This window comes from Microtus pennsylvanicus, chromosome 8 (genome assembly GCF_037038515.1).
Source record: "Microtus pennsylvanicus isolate mMicPen1 chromosome 8, mMicPen1.hap1, whole genome shotgun sequence".
NCBI lineage: Eukaryota > Metazoa > Chordata > Mammalia > Rodentia > Cricetidae > Microtus > Microtus pennsylvanicus.
In genome coordinates, this window is record NC_134586.1 from 27,358,431 (window position 1) to 27,378,905 (window position 20,475).

At 41.1% G+C, this 20,475-nt stretch overlaps 1 protein-coding gene and 1 pseudogene across 13 annotated transcripts in view; one reads left to right on the forward strand and one right to left on the reverse strand.

Annotated features, from left to right (window-relative positions):
* Positions 1-20,475, forward strand: part of Erc1 (ELKS/RAB6-interacting/CAST family member 1) — a 350,007-nt gene that overhangs the window by 34,360 nt on the left and 295,172 nt on the right. The gene's annotated exons all lie outside the window — the stretch shown is intronic.
* Positions 3,816-13,011, reverse strand: LOC142855708 (caspase-6 pseudogene; annotated as a pseudogene).

Here is a 20,475-nt window from a genome sequence, read left to right on the forward strand (position 1 = left end):
TCAAGAAGACAGTTATGGGTACTTCCTTTTTTCTGGAAAAGAAACAATCCACAGGTTTTTCATGCCGAGAAAACTTTTATGTGCTGAAGAGGGTGAGCACTGCTTTATCTGGGTCCACCCCATGCTCTAATTAAACACCAGTGCACACCAGTGCACACCAGTGCTGGCAGAGACATTCTTCCCGCACCACTGTAATTACTACAGAGTTCTAAAATTGGTTAACTTCGGTTCAAAAAACAAAGGGTGCAATTTTAAAGACAGTACAGTGAGATACAGAGGCTGAGAATGCTAATTAATAGATTATAGTCAGCTAGTGGTAGGCCCCTAATTATATAGTGTATTCATTATCCTCTTCGTAGCTCCTAGAGGTCAGACGTCTTTCATTTGTGAAGAAGACTGGTTTATTAGATTTTATAGCAATTAAATACATTTCTCTATTGCAGCTTGAGCCTGGGGATTTTGGTCCATTTTAAATGTTTGATCTGATTGAGCTGGGTCCAGAATCCTATAAAAACATATTTGCTTAAGATTGCTTGGTGTGCCTGCTTCATTATTATGGCATTCTCGTAGAAGCTTGTTTCTAAAATAAGAATTCACAGATGTTTTTATATCTTGGACTCCTTCTGTTACTTTACTTTCAGATAGCTGATGATTGGAGAGCTAGGAATGTGTGTATGTGTGTGTGTATGTGTGTGTGTGTGTGTGTACACACACGTTGGTGTATGTGTGTATATCCATATATGTTTTGACAGAGAAGTTCGTTTCTTCTAAAAAAATATGACTAAGGAAGACTTTAGTGTAAGCTTGATGGAGAAGAATGAAACCTTCCTGTGAGATTTGTGCAGTTGCAGAGCTAATGAGAAGCTTTTGGATAAGTTACGGATATTTTATTTCAATCAGCTACTGTACTTTTTTTGAAAGGGTTGTTTGTTTATGTATGTGAGTGCTTCGCCTGCATGTAAGCCTGCACACCAGACGAGGCATCAAACCCTATTAGACATGGTTGTGAGCCACCATGTAGTTGCTAGGAGTTGAAGTAAGGACCTCTGGAAGAGCAGAGCAGACAGTGTTCTTAACCTCTAAGCTATCTTTGCAGTTCCTCACTTTCTTGATTATGCCTTGTAAGAATTCTATGTGTTGAATTTAGTTGGATGCTCATTTTAAAAATCATTATTTGATAGCAGAGGCGGTGACTCAGTTGGTATAAGGTAAGCCTGAGGACCTCAGTTTGATCCCTATATCCCATGTAACAGCTGGGCATGGTGAGGTGCACCTGTAATTCCAGCACAGAAGACAGCTTGCTGCCCAGCTAGCTAGTCTGGTGACATCTATAAACTCAATGTTTAAAGAGAGATGTAGTCTCAAAAAATGAGGTGGAGAGTGATTCTGGAAGACATGTGACATCAAGCCTTAGCTTCTGTACGAACACATGGATATGTGATGTGCTTGCGTACTTGCATGCTCACATGCCTGCACATTCATGCACACACATACACAAAATAATTATTTTAATGCTCTGTCACTGAAATTTTGTTTGAACAAAATATTCTGTTTAATATTTTAGGATACCAAGTATGTGCCTTTAATTTTTTGTGTTTGTGTTTTGTTAGATTTTGGGCGTGTGTGCAGATAGGCCTGTGCCGTGGTGCATGTGTGGAGGTCAGAGGACAGCTTTTGGGAGCTGGTATTCATTTTTCTTGGTGGGTTCTGAGGAGCACACTCAGGATCTGGAGATGAATTCTTTTGCCTGTGGAACCATCTAGATACCTCTCATGTTTTCTTTTTGTACAGAGTATTTATTATTTTTGAAATTTGATGCTTCTTCTATTGAGGTGCTCAGGTTTGAACCCAAGGTTTCCTATGTGATAAACAAATGCTTTACCACTGAGCTTCTATACCCCTAGCCTAGGATTTTGATTTTGATTTTAATTTTGTTTATTAGACTTTGCATGCATAGAAATAGGTAAGTGAACGTGAGACATTTCTTCTTAAATTTACTTACCTGGAATGTAGTGGGATAATTGGGAAAAATAAGTCAGTGACTCAAAGTTGCATCAATATCTGTTATGGTTTACTTGTAAGGGTATTATTTTCCAGAGAATTGGGGGTTCTTAGTCTGTTCTTTCTCCTCTTGAATTCCATGATGTAATCTAGTGTGGGATTCTTTTTAAAATTTAAAATTTAATTTTTGTTCTTTGGTTTTCTGAGACTGGGCCTCACTATACTGGTTTTTGATTTTCCTACTTGGCATTGAGTGCCAGGGTCTTGTTTGTGCTGAACAACTGCTGTACCATTGAGTTACAGCCACTAGTGTTTCATTACAACACAACAGAATTGTTTTTAAGGATTTGCTAATTTATGATAAATTTTCAAAACCGCAGCTTAACTGTGATTTGGAAGACTCACTTTTTATTCTCTTGGCAAAAAGAATCAGAAAATGCATTTAGTATTTAGTCAGAATAATCTTTATTTTTTATAGTACTCAGGATCAAGGTGGCCAGCCATTTGGGGGGCAAGCACATTATCTCTGAACCTTTCCCCACCCTAGCTATAGTAATCTCCTTCTATCATGTAAATTCCAGGAGCTAAATTCAAGTTATCATTCTTTTTTTTAAAAAGGTTTTTTTTTAAACACACACACACACACACACACACACACACACACACACACACACACCCCACAAGTGTGCCTGGTACCTGTAGAGGTCAGAAGAGGTCAATGGATTCCCAGGAACTGGATTTAAAGATTGTTTTAAGCCATCTTTATGGGTGCTGGGAATGGCATCTTGATCCTTTGCAAGAACAACAAGTGCTTTTGACCATTAAACATCTCTCTAGCCCCCAGGTTGACCAGTGTTCCTACTTTCTGAATCATCTTGTGGTGCTAGTTTCGTAATGTTGATCAGGGAAGTCACAGTTTCATTTTACTTTTCAAAGTCATTCTGTGCCTGGCACCCAGCATCCTCCTAAGAGTGCTGTTTGTGTCCGTAGGTGTGCTGGAGGTCTCTACAAACAGTGGTTTACATAAGCAGTGCCTGAAGAACTAATGAAGAGAAATTAGCTCTAACAGTAGGAAAATTAGTGCAAATATTTGGGTTTTAGATTTGGAGTCCTTGGAGGAATGTATTTTCTTTTTTTAAAAAAAGTCTTAGCTGGGCAGTGGTGATGCATGCCTTTAATCGTAGCTCTTGGGAGGCAGAAGCAAGTAGATCTCTGTTAGTCTGAGGCCAACCTGGTCTACAGAGAGTTCCAGGATAGCGGGAGCTACACATCTTGAAAACCGAAAACAAAATTCTTTATGGTTCATTTATTTTTTTCCAAAATGGTAATTAAATTCATACACAAAATACCTTAATTATAGTTAAACAAGATTTAAAAAAGATACATGGCCAAGTAAAATATGCCTGTTATAAATTACATAAGCATATGAATTAGGAAATGTTAAAATGTTAGTTTTAGATATTTATTAAATGAAAACAGTTGTATTCTTGAGTTTCAAAAATATTTAAAAACATTGTACAATAAATTTGTACAAATTAGCTGGTATTTTGGGTAACCTTGCAGTTCATTAAAAATGAAATAAATGCTAGTAGACACTTATGCATGGTAGTTTCCTGAGGATTTCTGTTTTTTTTTTGTCCTTCCATGTTGCGCAATATGTTTAAATATTAACAAATACAAAACATCATTTTTCTATGGCATTTTAAGCCTTAAAACATTTTACATTGTTAGATCAAAGGCTTCAATGGACTGAGAGCTCTATAAAAGGGAAATGTGTGTGAAATACATGTAGATAAGACAAATGGCTTTACTTGCTAGATTGGGGCAGAAATGTAGCTTCTGAGCATTGAGGCAAAGCCAGTTGCACCTGGGTTTTGCAGAAGTCCATGCAGCTCTGAGAGGACCCTTTGTTCACTAGTACGGGTAGCACCTTGAACTCAAAGGAGCTGCCGTGCCTTGCCAGCATCTCACACAAATCCTGAAGGTACCACGAGCCATTCGCAGTTCCTAGGTGAGAGAATACCCTTCTGTAACAGTGCTGCTGTGAGGAAGCCTGCCCCAGCAGGCAGCATGCACACCGAGGCAGCAACATCCACCTGTCTTTCTGATGATCCACCACATCCGGAAGCACTGGGCACATCATGCTGGTTTCCCCGATCAGGCTCTGACACTTGTCTCCTTTGAACAAGCCAGTCAATATTTGAATTTCAATTTTGGTGTAATATGTATGAATGTAGTTGCCTCCACCATGGCTCAGAAAGACACAAGAAGCCACTAGCATCTACATGGCTTGAAGTTGACACGTCATGAATTTTGGCAGTGAACTTTGGAATCATTAAAGCATTTCACTTCAATTCCTAGATCTGAAAACGTTGGGGTCGGGTTGTCCCTGCCTCGGAGTGGTGTCAAGTGCAGAAGAGCTCTTGTGTTTGAAGATTGTGCAGTTCTTCACCTCTTCTAGCCCGTCTTGTACTGTTCTGCCGGGTCAGACATTTCCCTTTTGTAGAGGCATCTCTTTCTGTCCTGTTTTACTGTCATCTCTGGGCAATCCCAGGATATATTTTCTTAAAACGCTTTATCTCTTTGATGGAGGCTTCAGTTCACGGCCGGGCTTCGCCATCATTGGAAGCAGCTAGAGAGCCTTCGACAGCTGTCACATTTGCTGAGTCATTCTGCTCCTCAGCGTGCCTGAGTGAAGTAAAAGGATACGTGGGGATAAATAGCAGTTTGCCTCACCCCACGCCTGCTTACCCCTTTGCTTTCTTTCTTGCTTCCTCTTAAAAGTTTTTTTAACATTAAAATTCATTTTACTATTTTCTTTGTGTGTGAATGTCTATTTGTGTGTACATTGGCACACACATGCCACAACATGTGTGTACAGGGCAGAGGACTCTTGAAGGAGCTGGTTCTCTTATTTCCACCATTGAGGTCCTAGAAACTGAGCCTAGGTCAACAGGATTTGTGGTAGGTGCTTTTGCATGCTGAGGCATCTTGCCCTCCCCCCAGCTTTATTGAGATATAATTTTGAAAGTTATTATTTCTTTGTTTCTTCATCTGATTTTTGAGAAGAATTTGAAGAACGTGGTAGTAACTTGGCCTAGGAGTTCTTGGACAGTGTAATGAATGACATAAATGGCTGTTTGAGAGCAGCCATAGTTGCTGCCAGCAGAGGTGACAGGAGGAAAGATGACAGGGAAGGTCTATGGAGAGGGCGAACATTTGTGAGATATTTTTGGACAAAGACTGTCAGCAAGAGGGAAATGTTTTGTAGCATTATTAACAATAGAGAGGACTTAGTGGAGCGGATTAGAGTAAGAAACGGTGAATTTAGTTAAATATTTGAATATAGGTTTCTCATAAGATTTTGGAAATACTGTGACCAATGAGTGTGACCTCAGGTACTTTGATGTGAATACTGTAATATGATGTTGATGTCAGGGAATTTACTGGAAGTGCAAAAGTAGAGGCTGCTGTCTGCTCCTACACCAGTGCAGCTGGAGGACGGAGAAGTAGAGGCTGCTGTCTGCTCCTGCACCTGAGCATCTGAAGGAGGGAGGGAGAGAGAAGTAGAGGCTGCTGTCTGCTCCAGCACCTGTGCAGCTGGAGGAGGGAGAGAGAAGTAGAGGCTGCTGTCTGCTCCTGCACCTGTGCAGCTGGAGGAGGGAGGGAGAAGTAGAGGCTGCTGTCTGCTCCTGCATCTGTGCAGCTGGAGGAGGGAGGGAGAAGTAGAGGCTGCTGTCTGCTCCTGCACCTGTGCAGCTGGAGGAGGGAGGGAGAAGTAGAGGCTGCTGTCTGCTCCTGCACCTGTGCAGCTGGAGGAGGGAGGGAGAAGTAGAGGCTGCTGTCTGTCCTGCACCTGTGCAGCTGGAGGAGGGAGGGAGAAGTAGAGGCTGCTGTCTGCTCCAGCACCTGTGCAGCTGGAGGAGGGAGGGAGAAGTAGAGGCTGCTGTCTGCTCCAGCACCTGTGCAGCTGGAGGAGGGAGGGAGAGAGAAGTAGAGGCTGCTGTCTGCTCCAGCACCTGTGCAGCTGGAGGAGGGAGGGAGAGAGAAGTAGAGGCTCTGTCTGCTCCAGCACCTGTGCAGCTGGAGGAGGGAGGGAGAGAGAAGTAGAGGCTGCTGTCTGCTCCAGCACCTGTGCAGCTGGAGGAGGGAGGGAGAGAGAAGTAGAGGCTGCTGTCTGCTCCTGCACTTGTGCAGCTGGAGGAGGGAGGGAGAAGTAGAGGCTGCTGTCTGCTCCTGCACCTGTGCAGCTGGAGGAGGGAGGGAGAAGTAGAGGCTGCTGTCTGCTCCTGCACCTGTGCAGCTGGAGGAGGGAGGGAGAAGTAGAGGCTGCTGTCTGCTCCTGCACCTGTGCAGCTGGAGGAGGGAGGGAGAAGTAGAAGCTGCTGTCTGCTCCTGCACCTGTGCAGCTGGAGGAGGGAGGGAGAAGTAGAGGCTGCTGTCTGCTCCAGCACCTGAGCAGCTGGAGGAGGGAGAAACTGTTAGATGGTAGAGCCTTACATGGATTTTTTTCATCCAGTTCTATTTTTTGTGTGTTTTGGTTATGTTATTTTTCTTTGAAGGCAGATGATCTCTGACAGTCTCTGAACTTTCTGAAAGTTACTGTGCACTCTAAAAAGTTAAGTCCGTGTGTCTGTGGTCGTCTCTCCTAGTCTTTCATTCTAGCCAACAAGTACAGTGGAGTTTATGTGATGAACTAGGAGGAAATTTCTAAAAAAGAGAAATATTGCAGAAGATGTGTCCTCAGTGAAGCAACAGTTTTGTACTGGAAATGATCTGTTCCTCCTGTACAGACAAAGTTGGCAACGCTTTCACGAGCTGGCTCTATGCTGCATGTGCATCTCTAGAAATACAAGTTTTCTTCTGAAGTTGGAACTTAATCCTTAATACACATTAAATACTTTCACTTATCCTTGTTACTGGCAGTAATGTTCATTGAAAATTTCTCTTTAAGCTGGGTGTAGTTTTGTGCATGCCTTTAGTCCCAGTGTTTGAGAGGCAGAGGCAGGTGGATCTCTCTGAATTTGAGGCCAGCCTGGTCTACAGAGTATGTTCCAGGACAGCCAGAGCTGTTACACAGAGAAACCCTGTCTCACAAAACAAAACAAGCAAGATATGTTTTGTATATATTGCTCTTGTTTTATATATATGTTTATATATTTTATATTATATATTTATGTTTATTATGTATTTGCAAAATTGGTGCATGACTGACCATATAAACATATTTGTTACACTAAGTGGGAGAATTAAACATTTTTTATAAAAATAACAATGACAATAATTATACTTTTTAAAATGTTAGTATAAGTATAAAATGTTACTTATACTAACATTTTAAAAATATAAGTAGCATTTTTTAAATCTTCAAACTTCTGTCATGTCTGGCATGGCAGAAGGAGCTATGATAGATCATGTTCATTTATTTAGTGTCTTGTAATTTGTCTTAAAGTATATGAAAAAATAGACCTCATGCAAATGGGTTATCAGAAAAGGCAGTGTCTTTAGATAATTGATTTTTTGTTTGTTTGTTTGTTTTTGAGATAGGGTTTCTGTGTGTAGTTTGGCTCTCCAGGAACTCTCTCTGGAGACCAGGCTGGCCTCAAACTGTCAGAGATCTGCCTATGTCTTCTGTGATTAAAGGCATGCACCACCACTGCCCAGTTTATAACTGAGGATTTTTAAGAAAATTCAAAATTCAACAAGTAATAAATTTTTTCAAGGTTGTTGGGATCAAACTCAGCCCTTACAGGTAAAGTGTAGTCTTCTTATAAGTTTCACCAGTTCTGTTTTAAGGTTTTATTTATTTACTTATTTTGTGTGTGTTCGTGTGAGCTGGAGAGCGCAGACATGTACATGCTGTTACATATGTGTAGAGGTCAGAGGACAACTTTTTGTGAGCCATTTTCTTTCCTTCTGCCTTGTTTTGAGTTAGGGTCTTTTACTGTCTCTGTCATTGCTGTACTGTGTATGCATATGCAAGCTTGCTTCATACGTGGGCTTCCCACTGACTTTCCTGTCTTTGCCTCCCATCTCACTGAGTGCTAGGATTATAGATGCCTGCCACCCTCTGGCTTAAATTTACATGGATTCCAAACTCAGGTTGCTAACTTGCTCTATCGGTAGGTACCTTTTTCTGCTGAACCATCTCCCTGGACCTTATCAGTTTTTAAGTGAGGGCAATAAATTTTTAATTGTTGCAATGTTTAAGTAAGAGTAAAGGAAATAGTATTATAAAATTGTGGACAGATGTGTGGAGTTGTGCGCCTTTAATTTCATCACTTGGGAGGCAGAGGCAGGTGGGTTTTGAGTTGGAGGCCAGTCTGGTCTACATAGTGAGACCCTGTCTCAGAAAACAACACAAAAAAGCTTGGACATTACTGTCTGACATAAATATGCAGTCCAGTAAATGTTTAGTTGATTAAAGAGTTAAATATCACGTGAATATAAATTTTCTGTATTTTTCAACTATGAATGTACCTTATAATCTGTTAGAAGAAGGCCGTCAGTAGCATGGTGCCCATAAGGCCTTTTAGAAAGTGGGTCACAATGCTTAATAAACATTGTAGATAACTAACGTGGGTAGCAGGTCAGCCTTAATACTCCTGTAGGAGTTACCAGGAACTTTGAGTAGGGTAATTAGTTTGCAGGGTTTTCAGTTACAGTGATGTTCATTATTTAACGTTTTCATTTCCATAATGACTCATCTGTGAATTATAAAGTGCTTTCCCAAAAGGAATGTAATGCTGGAATTTCTTTCCCTGCCCAAAGTGTGTGTTGTGTTCTGTTCTACTGTCTCTCCCTCCTGTAGTAAGGAGTTTCTGGCTGGTTATTTAGGAACTAAACACTGCAAATAATTTCAACTATGTGTCCTTGTGTGAAGAAAACTTAGCCTCCTAAAGGCCGTGGAGAGTTCTTCAGTGTAGCCAGCGTCCAGTGCTTCTATTTACTCACTCTGTCGTTTAAAACTATTAGATTTTTCCACTCCTTTTCTTTTTAAACTTTTAACAAAAGGTTTTGCTGAAACCGTTTATAAATGCATACCATTGAAAAGTAAACCATGTTCACATTATTCTAATTATTTGTTTTGTTTATATTAAAGCTGGCTTTCCATGTGACAGACACACCTTGAGTTTTATGTATCTTGCAGTAGTTCTGTCTATGAAAATATTTTTGTAATGGTACTACTGCCAAATGTGTGTCTGGGTGTCGATAACCATTTTAGATGCTGCTGATAACTACTCTAGAGCACTTGGAGATACACTGTAGATCCTTTTTGTTTTGGTGGGTGTGGTGTATGGATGTGTTCATGTAGACTTGCACATGTGTATGCTTTTATGTGGTGATGAAAGATTGACATTGGGCATCTTTCTCAATCGCTTTCTACTTTATTTTTAAGTTATTTATTTAATTTTTTGGAGGTTGGGCTGGCACATGATAGTGCGTGTGTGGTACCCAGAGGACAGCTTGTTCTCTCCTTCTGTCGAGCAGGTTCTGGGGATGAGCTTCAGGCTTGGTGGCATATGCCCATGCCTGCTGCGCCATCTCTCTGTCCCTTCACCTTGTTTTGTTGAAGCAGGGTCTTCCATTGGATCTAGAGTTCATCTCTTCAAGTAGCCTCTCAGGCCAATGAGCTCCAGGGATTCACTTCTCTGCCTGCCCCCTCCCCCCACCACACACACAATGGGTGTTTGGGAATTCAAACTCAGGCTCTGGTGCTTGCTGACAGGCACGTTACCAGTTGGCTCCTGTCTCTCTAGGTGCTTTTGTATATATTCTTTAATTTTTTTTTGAAATTATATAATCACATTTTTCCCATTCACTCCTTCCAGCCCTTCCCATACACTTTTCCCTTGCTCTCTCTCTCAAATTCATGGCCTCTTTCTTTAGTTCTCCCTATATGCAACCTGTTAAGTCCATATGATGTTACCTGTATGTGTATGGTCTCAGGGATACTTGATACTGGATAACCAATTGGAGAGTCCTTCCCTACTGAAGACCATTTTTACCATTCTCTGCATTCCCTGTTGTCTGTAGTGCTTTGTCAGGGATTGAGGCCCTGCCAGTTTTCTCTCTTTGATGTTAGCATGTTCATTGATGTTGTCATTGTTCAGATATTGTCTAGGTAGCCATGTTGATGAGACTTAATGGGTGTAGGCTCTGACATTCTAGGTGATACAGCCTCATAGCAAACTTCCTGTCTCTGTGTTTTACAGTTGTTTTGCTCCCATTTCTTCCATGACCCCAGAGCCTTAGATGCAGGAATTGTGTTGCAGATGTAGCAGCTGGGACAGGACCCAACAGGATCTCTTGTTCTGTACATTTTGTTTGGTGTGGTTTGCTAGAATTGTCTTGTCTGTTGCAAAGATAAATTTCTGTGATGAGGGATGAGAACTACACTTATCTGTGACTATAAGATCAAATATTTAAAATGTTGCTAATAATTATGCTGGCTTAATAAAACGGTAGTTGTAGATTCACCTCCAAGATTTATGACCTCACTAGCCCTGTGTGGTTTGATAGGTGTCTAATACAAGCATGGATTCCTCTTGTTAAGTAGGCATATTATTTATAATCTTCACAATAGTCCTTTAGATAAGTGATGCTGTCTTCATTTATAGATGAAGGAACTGAAAATTAACAGAGGGACATGTGGACTTTGTGTAGGTCTCACTTTTGGTTAGCAACAGATATTTATCTGGTTACAAAGCCAACTAAAGTGTGGTTTTGGTGTTTTCACTTAAACACAAGAGAGTGAAATGTCAGTGCATGTTTAAAATATTATTGGGGCTGGAGAGATGACTCAGTTGTTAAGAGCACTTGTTCTTGCGTAGGCTCTGGGTTTAGTTCCCAGCACCCACATAGTGACTCACAACCATCCCTAACTCTAGTTCCGAGGGATGCAATACCCTTGTCTGACCAGAGGTACTCAGCACATATATACATGTAATCAAAACACCTATACACAAAAATTTGTAAAAATAAATTGAAAAAATTAAAATATTTATCAGAGAGACATCAGAGAGAGTTTGCAAACCTCTTTTGGGTTGCTTCTGATTGACCTGGATCAGCAGTTCATTCTTCAGTGACATGGTCCTGATGGGGAGGTCCCAGGGGAGTGGAAAGTTAGAGAAGATTATAGGTGGAGGATAGTAAGCCTGGCACAGACTTTGTCTTATGCAAGCAGGTTTATTAAGAAGGTTTTTTTTTTGTTGGTTTAGAACTGCATATATTAAGAAGTTTTTAAAAGTACATTAAGTGTAGAGACTGCATTAAAAAGTCATCCATGTTTTAACTGAAGAAGTAATTCCAAGAATAGAACTAGGATTATGGTAGGATCCCTCACTTTAGAGGGTTCATATTGAGAGCAGGGGTTGAGAGCATAGGAATCTGTTGAGATTTTTGAAATGTAACTTAAGTAGGTTAAGTATCTCTTCTCTGTCAGCACCTCACTGTCACAAGTCAGTACTTTTTCTTTTTTCATAGATTTACTCTGTGTGTGTGGGGGGGGGTGGAGTGGGGGGGTGCATGTGTGTAGTTAGGTGCACATTAGTCCTGGAGCCCCCAGAGGCCACAGGAGTCAGGTCCTCCAGGAGCTGGAGTTACGGGAGGTTGTGAGCCAGTTGATTTAGATATTTAATTCTGGTCCTCTTAATTTTAATTGCTTTTAATTGCTTTTAATTGCTAAGCCATCTCTCCAGCCCTTCTTTGCTTGTTTTAATTAAGCAGAGAATATTAGATCAACAATTCCCAGACTTGATGTAGCATCTTTAAAACCTGTTTATCTTTTTGGTGTGTACCTATGTGCCGTGGTGTGCACGGTGTGCGCGGTGTGCGCGGTGTGCATGGTGTGTACCTATGTGCCGTGGTGTGCACGGTGTGCGCGGTGTGCGCGGTGTGTACCTATGTGCCGTGGTGTGCGCGGTGTGCACGGTGTGCATGGTGTGCATGGTGTGTACCTATGTGCCGTGGTGTGCGCGGTGTGCACGGTGTGCATGGTATGCACGGTGTGTACCTATGTGCCGTGGTGTGCACGGTGTGCACGGTGTGTACCTATGTGCCGTGGTGTGCGCGGTGTGCACGGTGTGCACGGTGTGTACCTATGTGCCATGGTGTGCGCGGTGTGCACGGTGTGCATGGTGTGCACGGTGTGTACCTATGTGCCGTGGTGTGCACGGTGTGCACGGTGTGCACGGTGTGCACGGTGTGTACCTATGTGCCATGGTGTGCACGGTGTGCACGGTGTGTACCTATGTGCCATGGTGTGCACGGTGTGCACGGTGTGTACCTATGTGCCATGGTGTGCACGGTGTGCACGGTGTGCACGGTGTGTACCTATGTGCCATGGTGTGCACGGTGTGCATGGTGTGCACGGTGTGTACCTATGTGCCATGGTGTGCACGGTGTGCACGGTGTGCACGGTGTGTACCTATGTGCCATGGTGTGCACGGTGTGCACGGTGTGCACGGTGTGTACCTATGTGCCATGGTGTGCACGGTGTGCACGGTGTGTACCTATGTGCCGTGGTGTGCACAGTGTGCATGGTGTGCACGGTGTGTACCTATGTGCCATGGTGTGCACGGTGTGCACGGTGTGTACCTATGTGCCATGGTGTGCACGGTGTGCACGGTGTGTACCTATGTGCCATGGTGTGCACGGTGTGCATGGTGTGCACGGTGTGTACCTATGTGCCGTCGTGTGCACGGTGTGCACGGTGTGCACGGTGTGTACCTATGTGCCATGGTGTGCACGGTGTGCACGGTGTGCACGGTGTGTACCTATGTGCCGTGGTGTGCACAGTGTGCACGGTGTGTACCTATGTGCCATGGTGTGCACGGTGTGCACGGTGTGTACCTATGTGCCATGGTGTGCACGGTTTGCGCGGTGTGCACGGTGTGCACGGTGTGCTGTGGTGTGCACGGTGTGCGCGGTGTGCACGGTGTGCGCGGTGTGCACGGTGTGCGCGGTGTGCACGGTGTGTACGGTGTGCATGGTGTGTACGGTGTGCATGTGGGCGTCAGAGCATAGCTTGGGGGAATTGGTTCTCTCCTATCATGAGGGTTACAGGGCTCAACTCAAATCACCAAGTTATGTGGTGAGCAACCTCATCTAACAAGCCTTTTCTCTGGTTCCAGATTTAATTATGCACACCAATAAAAATCTTAAAAGTAGGAAGAAATAGGGAATAATGATAAGACTGGCCTGAGTTAGATAGAAACTGCATTTGCTGTTACTATTTCTTTATGAAGGAAGAAATAGGGAATAGTGGTAAGACTGGCCCCAGTCTGTCAAATAAAAACTGCATTTACTGTTACTTTATGAAAGAAAAGATAGCAACATCAAAAGAGTTAGAATTGAATAAAGGATGGGTCTTTGCGAGAAAGTAGCTTTTAATATAGGGAGATAGGTGGCTAGTAGGTAAAATCTCTTGCTACCAAGTTTGATAACTCAAGTCCATTCCTGTGGCCTCTGTGCTGAAAAGAATTGAGTTCTACAAGATTTCCTCTGACTCCCAAATGGATGGTATGGCATGAATGAGCTGACTGGAGCGCTCCCTCTCTCTCCTCTCCTCTCGCTCCTACCTCTCCCCTCCCTTTCTGCCTTTCTCTCACCCTTTCTCTCTTTCTCTCATACACACACTAAATAAATGTAATTAAAGTTGCAGTGGCAATTTCCTGAGGGCTTGGTGGGAATTTGATTATGGGCTAGCTTTGAGAAGCATTGGTGTGTGTGGTAGGAGGCCATCAGATTATACTTAGTGACCCTGGGGGAGGGGAGTTGTACTTCTGTAACTTCTGATTTATGTTTTATTGGCAGAAAAGTCAAAATTGTGACATGAAGATTATATAAAAATTAAGTGTCTTTAAGACTTTATTGGAACAGTTGTGCTTATTCATGCATTGTCTGCTTTCACAGGAAGCTGGTAGAGTGCACGTGACCTTCACAGAGCATGCTTATTGACATAGTGTAGACAATAGGATTAATATGCTGGTAGTGTCCCCACAGAAACGGGCCCTGTTTTATGTTCTCTGTATGAGATAGGTAGTGTCTACTGTTAATTTATTGAAGTGGCAGCTGAGGCTAAGAGAGAGTGGGTATCCATGGTGACAGTGACAAGTGGCAGAGACAGAATTGTAGCCCAGAATCTGTGCTCCACATCTCGGTATAGTCTCAGGACACCTAATATTTCTTTCCTTCCACACTGAGTGTTTTAGAAAAGGAAAGATTAAAGTATCTGTATATTGTAGCTGCTCACAGTTACTCTGAAGAATTGAATTCAACATTTATTACCTCATGATGTGTGAACATTTTGTTTATTTTTGTTTCACTTCATGGGTTTTCCCCAGAGGTTTGTTGATTGAGTTGTTATACTTGGTGATATTTTATTTACTGAACTTTTGAACAATAAGTATATAATTTCTGAACCATGAAAGATTTCAGTTTTTATATCATTAGGATAATAAATTATCAATTTGGGCAAAGGTAACTTCTGTTCTGCACCCTCCTCATAAATAACATATTATTTTTCCCTCTCGAGCTATCAACTTAAAGTAAAAACATTTATTGACATGCACACAGAAGCCAGGAGTGTCTTTGATCCTAGCACAAGGGAGCCAGAGGCTGTTGGATCTCTGTGGATTCAAGGCCAGCCTGATCTGCATAGTGAGTTCCAGGATGGGCAGAACCTCTCCAGGATCAAATAGAGACACCCTGTTTCAAAAACAAAACACAACAAAATGAAATGCATACCGAAGTAACAAAAAATAAAAATTTTAAATGTCATTCTTTTTAATTAAAAATTCTTGTTTTCATAGAGTACATATGCTTTATGTGACAAGTCTGAAGGAAAAAAAATTAGGTTGCTGGTAACTGAATATTTAGATGGTACTATTCAAGCAAAACTCTATTCCTCTTGTTTTTTTTAACATATTTATTGATTTATTGACTAGTTAAATTTTTTTGTTTGTTTGTTTTTTGAGACAGGGTTTCGCTGTAGCTAGAACTAGCTCTTGTAGACCTGGCTGGCCTCAAACTCACAGGGATCTGCTTGCTTCTGCCTCCCAAGTGCTGGGATTAAAGGTGCGCCACCACTGCCCGGCTATTGACTGCTTAAATTTTGTTAGTATATTTATTTGTTCAAAACAATTCTTTCAACAAAACAGTCCTATTATTGACCCAGATTCACTGTAAATAGCGAATTTAGCTGGGCGATGGTGGTGCACGCCTTTAATCCCAGCACTCAGGACATGTGTGTGCCCTGGCGGTTGTGTGGAAGTTAGAGGACAACTTAGGAGTCAACTGTTTCCATCATGTGAGCTCTGGGGATCATACTCAGCTCATTGGGCTTGGTTGGCATCAGGCACCATCATCCACTGAGCTGTCTTCCTGGCCTACCTTTTTTATTTTGAGAAAATAAGGCTTTCAGAGGAGGAAAGTAGGTTTCAAAAAGCTGCTTGAATGAAAGAATATTTACAAAAATTAGAATTCATAGCAATTTATATTTTACAAAAATGCTTTTAAAAATTCCTTTTTTTAAATTTTGTTTTTTGGCATCTCACTTTAGAGCCCAGCATGGTCTTTGAACTTGAGATCTTCCTGCCTCAGCCTTTAGGGTACTTGGAATTGCACATGTCTGCCTCTTGTTCTAGCCTAAGTGATGTGCTAAAGGCAGCTTTCTTATATTCTAGATACTGCATAGATTGCTGATTTAAATAAAAAGAGGTCTTTGTAAGTTAGAGAGAGGTCTCAGTGGCTAAAAGCAGTTGCTACTCTCCCAGAGGACCTGGGTTCACTTCCCAGCATCCCTGTGGTGGCTCACTATCCCTAGCTCCAGTTCTAGGGTTTCCAACGCCCTCTTCTGACTGGTATGGGCACCAGGCATACATATGGTACATATTCATACATTCAGGCAAAACACTAGTATACATAAAAAAGAAATAGAGGCTTAATGTCTTCACTCTTTCTGTATTAAAGTGTACTGTATTTTGAGATTTAAAAGTAATAGGTGTGGTTAGTAGTTGGAAGGCTGAGGCAGGAAGACTGTATAAGGTTAATCTGGGCTTCATAATGAGAACCCAGCCAGTCAGGAATGCATAGCAAGACCCTATCTCAAAGAGCAAAAACAAAAAGAGCAATGTCAATTAATGTTGATTTTATTACACAATAATTTTACCTTTTTAAAGTTGAAAAACCAAAGTAGGCTTTAAATGTAGATGTAGATGGGGCTACTGAGATAGTGGTGAAGGTGGAGTTTTGATTTGTGGGTTCATTTTTATCCTGCTACTTGGGAAGTTGATTTACTGAATAATTTTGAAAAATTTAGAGCTTGCTTACAGCTTTAAATACAATGCATGTGTAAAACCGATGAGAAGAAATTGATTTTGTTAGTGGTGGCAGATTTCTGTTCTTTTTTTTCTCCCTCCCTCCCTTCCTCCCTCCCTCCCTTCCTTCCTCCCTCTCTCCTTCCTCTCTTCTCCCCTTCTCTCTTCTTCTCCCTTCCCTCTTTCTTCCTTTCCTCTCCCTTTCCCCCTCCACCTCCCTTTCCCTTGCCTCTGTATTTGGATGCTGGTATTACAGGTTTGAGGCAGCATTCTCCAACTCTGATCTTTAACTCCCTCTCTCCTCCACCCTTTCTTATCCTCCCCTCCTCTTTGCTTCTAGGTTATTGCTTTTTAATAGATAGGGTTTCATTGTTGTAATTTTCTTCCTCTTGTCTATTCCATTCATAATTTATCATGAGTAAAATTTGAAAACTACAGTCCATTATATAGATAGCTACAGTTAAAATCTAAAATTTGAGTGCCTAGATAGAGGTGGCCTGTTGCAGTTCTTGTGACAGATGGCTTTCCCCTTTCCTTCCTCCTCTGCTGTTTTTTTTTTTTTTTCCCAGAGAATAAATCCCATGTGTTCTCCATTTTGGCTCTAGTTGTTTTCTGCCCACTCATTGGCTTCAGAGGAACTTCAAATTGGATGTACTGGCTATTGGCATTGTAGCAGGAAGTGGATACAAAGTGTGACTCCTTGTGCCAAGTGTTCATTTACCAGAAACATTGCAGCTTCATAAAATTAAACATTATTTCTTAGTCATTCTGAGTGAAGCTGAATTTTATTTCTTTTTAAGAACATACTTTGTAAATTTATTTTGTTTTTACTTATTTGTGTATGTATGTGTCCGTATGTGGGTATGTGCACATGTGTGCAGGTACCTGCGGTGGCCAGCGATATCAGATCGCTCTGGAGCTGGAGTTCTGGGTGCTGGGAACTAACTCAGTGTGAGCTCTCAGTGCAGCAGCACCTCTCCAGCTCCAGAATGGACTAGGAAACTGTTGTTACACTTCTCTTTTGTGTGTGTTTGCATGCGCATGTGCCAGAGTGTGGGCATGGAGGTCAGAGGATAGCTTGTGAGAGTCGGTTCTCTCCTTTTACCATGAGGGGCCTGAGGACTGAACTCTGGTTGCCAGCTTGGGAACAGGCATCTTTACAGCTGAGCCGTCTTTGAGGACCTTCACAGCACATGCTTTTCAGTTAATGTTCCATAGTAGATAGTTTTAGTGACACTTATTACAAAATACGTTTTTAAAATCTGAATTTTACATAATCAGAAATTTATGTTGTGTTGTGTTACAGTGTGTTTGTTCAGGGCACTGAATGAGTAGGCCTAATTGTACTGACTGTAGTATGTAATGACAGCAGGGATTCTTTTGAGTTTATATTTGAGATAATCTTGTGTGGTTCAGGCTAGCTTTACAATCTTCTTGCCAAAGCCTTCTGAATGCTGGTATGAAGGTGTTTACTAACTGCCACGCCCAGCCATGACAGGAGTTTAATATTACAGAGACTTGATTGTTATAATTGATTCTGTGATGTATAGTATTGACTTTATATTTGATGTCACAACTCTCAATTTATGAGTATTTGCCAAACTTTCAAGTTAGACCAATGAGTGATTGCTACTGCTGCCACCACTGCCATGCCTCCTCTTTTTAAATTTAATTTTATTCTTTAAATTTTTAAGACAGGCTATCCCTGTGTAACCCTAGCTGTCCTGGAGATCTGTCTGTCCCTGCTTCCTGAATACTGGGATTAAAAGTGTGCACCACCATATCCTCCCTCTCTTTCATTTTCTTCTGTCTTACCTTTCTATTGATGTGAAGAGAAACCATGTCCAAGACAACTTATAAAGTGTTTAATTTGGGTAGGGTTAGAGTCCATGGCCATCATTTCAGGGAACACGGCAGCAGGAAAGAAGGCATATCACTAGAGCTGGGAGCTTCCATCTTGTTCTGAAAGTTGGAATGAGGGAAGGAGGGGGAGAAAAGAGACACAGAGACAGACATTGGGAATGGCTTGAATCTTTTGAAACCTACCCCTAGTGAGACACACTTCCTCCACCAAGGCTACAACTCTCTAGTCCTTCCCAAACAGTTCTGCCAGTCGAGGACCAAGTATTTGAACATAATGAGTTGTGGAGAACATTCTCATTCAAACCACCACATCTCCCCTCCCCCCTCTTTTACAGGTTAGCCTCTATGGCAATTTCCTGCCAGTTTCCTGAGTGCTAGATATGGCTCCTCATAGGCTTCTCTTTTAAAATATAACACTTATTTTATTTTACTGTGATTTTTGTGTTTCAATAGGATGCCTTTCCCCCCTTTTAAATTTACTTTGTACTTTGACTATTTGGCTAGCAAGTGAAAGTACTTAATCTTGGAGAGTTCATAATTCAGCAGTTAGACAAAATGAGTGTTAGGTGTTTTTCTCATGGTGTATCACTGCATGTTCTGGGAATACATTGTGATTATGTATGTGATTTCCCAATGAGAAGAAGGAAGAGATCTAATTGCATTCATTCCTATAAGATGACTTGGTATTTCAACATAGCATGGTCTAATTAGTATGTCAGGAAGTATGCATTGAGTGCTTGCCGTGAATGCCAGCTAGCATGCTTGTTTTTTGACTGATTTATAAAAAGGAAAGCAGAGAGAAAAAGGAACAGATATGCACTTAAAGAGTTTAGAATCACGTGAACGTGGAATATGCATATTGTGTTTATAAACAAGATTTTTGGGAGCAGTCAAATTCCAGAGTATTTTGACATGGGTACTTCAACAGTGGAGTTATTTATAAGTTGAAGCTGTTTCCTCACATAGGTATAACTTTTTAAAATATGAGTGAAATATTTAATGTTAAAGATTTCCTTGAATTTCATGTTTTACATGTAAGAATATAAAATTAGTATATCTGAAAATATGTATTTCCCGCAATGTTGGTACTTTCAAATTACTGTAATTTGGAGATGTTTATTATCCATTAGAGGGAACATGTAATGATGTAATGTGTGTGTGTGTGTGTATGCGTGTGTGTCTTAGAAGTAGTATAGCTTCATTATAGCATCATTTTATCACAAACTGTGAAATCAGTAAATTCAGAGATTACGGATCCAAGGAATGCAGAGAGATTCCCGATCTATACAATGAAGATAATATTAAATCATGAGGGAAATGCGGGATTAAATAAATTAAGATTCATGGAGCATTTAGGATTGGGAATTACATGTGGTAAGTACCCGTTCCTTGTTACTGTCTTCACTGCAGTCTCTCCTATAAAGTTCATATTGAAACAGAAACCCAAAAAGATCTTTTTTAGTGTGTTTTCTCAGTGTAGGATTATTGATTAAAAGTTTTTATTAGTACTTTTTTCCTTGTAATGAACATGAATTTGTCATATAATAAAGTAAAATATGCCAAAGACTAAGATTAAGTCCGTACATTTATGTCATTACAATCCAAAATATCAGAATTAATCACCTAGAATTTAGTCCGTTTTTGAGTGCTATTGAGTGAGCTGTAATACTTACTGTTTAGAATAATATCCGGGTGGTAGTGGCACATGCTTTTAATCCCAGCACTAGGGAGGTAGAGGCAGGTGAATCTCTCGGTTTAAGGACAGCCTGGTCTACAGAGTTGAGTTCCATGATGGCCAGGATTATTACACAGAGAAACTCTGTCTTGAAAAAATAAAAAACGCAGAAAACAAACAAAACCACCCAAGCCTCCCAAAACCCAAAACAAAAACAATACCCCCCCAAAGAATAATAAACATGATGGGTGGGGGTAAACTTACAGAACCTCTTGTTCGTATTTCTTCACAGTATCCCTTACAAATCACATAATATCAGTGTTAACTTTATATTGATTGGCTGTTCTATTTTAAAGTTATTATTATTTTTTTATGGTAGACTTTCCACCATTAAAAAATTTTTGAATTGAAGTATCCTGCTTTTGTGTAATACTTGATATATGTATATCTTAGGATTTGATTTCAGTTTGCAATGAGGTAGAACAAATCTGTTTCTCTTCCAGAATAATGATATGCAATAGAAAAAGGTTTTATGAAAGAGATGTTTAGTGGTTCAAAGAGCATCTTACTTCCAGCTAGCTTCCACCACTGTTGCTTTCCTGACTAGGGCAGATA